Consider the following 1,140-nt stretch of genomic DNA (forward strand, 5'->3'; position numbering starts at 1 on the left):
TCTCATGCTGGACTCTCAGTCTTCCTCCCAGTGGCGCACCCAGGGGGGGGTTTCCGAGTACCCAGAAACCCCCCTCCACTAAAAAAAAAAAAAAAAAAAAAAAATTAAAAAAAAAATGTTTTCTTTTTATTTTTTGTTTAGCTGCATGAGTATTATTAATGACTGTCTAGCGTCCTCTGCAGCCTGCTGTCTTCCTGGTGGCACTTGCAAGTGCAATAAAAGTTTACTTTATTTTAATTATAGTACATATATATCCATGTGCCTACATATATACACATGTATATACATACATACATACATACATATAAACACACACACACACACACACACATATGAGATATATATATATATATATATATACATGTGTATATATATGTGTACTGTATGTGTGTGTATATATATATATATATATGTATGCATGTTTAATATGCTATGTATATGTGTATATGGGTTCACTACGATCTCCCGGCGGCCGGCCTCCCGGCGACCAGCATACCGGCACCGGGAGGCCGGCTTACTAACAGTGTGGCGAGCGCAAATGAGCCTCTTGCGGGCTCGCTGCGCTCGCCACGCTACCCGTGCCACACTATTTTATTCTCCCTCCAGGGGGGTCGTGGACCCCTACGAGGGAGAATAAGTGTCGGTATGCCGGCAGTCAGGCTCCCGGCGCCGGTATGCTGGTCGCCGGGAGCCCGACCGCCGGCATACTGAAGACCACCCGTGTATATGTATGTGTGTGTGTATGTATATATATATATATATATATATATATGTGTGTGTAGATATATATATATATATATATATATATGTGTATATATATATATATACACACTAGTTTTAAGGACCCAGCATATACTGGGTCACCTCAGTCCCCACCCCCGTGATTGGCTCCGCCCAGTTCTGGAAACCCCCCCATGCAAATCCTGCGTTTGCCACTGCCTCCCATCTCTTGCTGGACTCCCAGGCTTCCCCCCATCTCTTGCTGGACTCCCAGGCTTCCCCCCATCTCTTGCTGGACTCTCAGTCTTCTCCCCATCTCATGCTGTACTCTCAGTCTTCCTCCCATCTCTTGCTGGACTCCCAGGCTTCCCCCCATCTCTTGCTGGACTCCCAGGCTTCCCCCCATCTCTTGCTGGACTC

The sequence above is a fragment of the Pseudophryne corroboree genome, chromosome 8 (assembly GCF_028390025.1).
Source record: "Pseudophryne corroboree isolate aPseCor3 chromosome 8, aPseCor3.hap2, whole genome shotgun sequence".
In the NCBI taxonomy this organism is placed as follows: Eukaryota; Metazoa; Chordata; class Amphibia; order Anura; family Myobatrachidae; genus Pseudophryne; species Pseudophryne corroboree.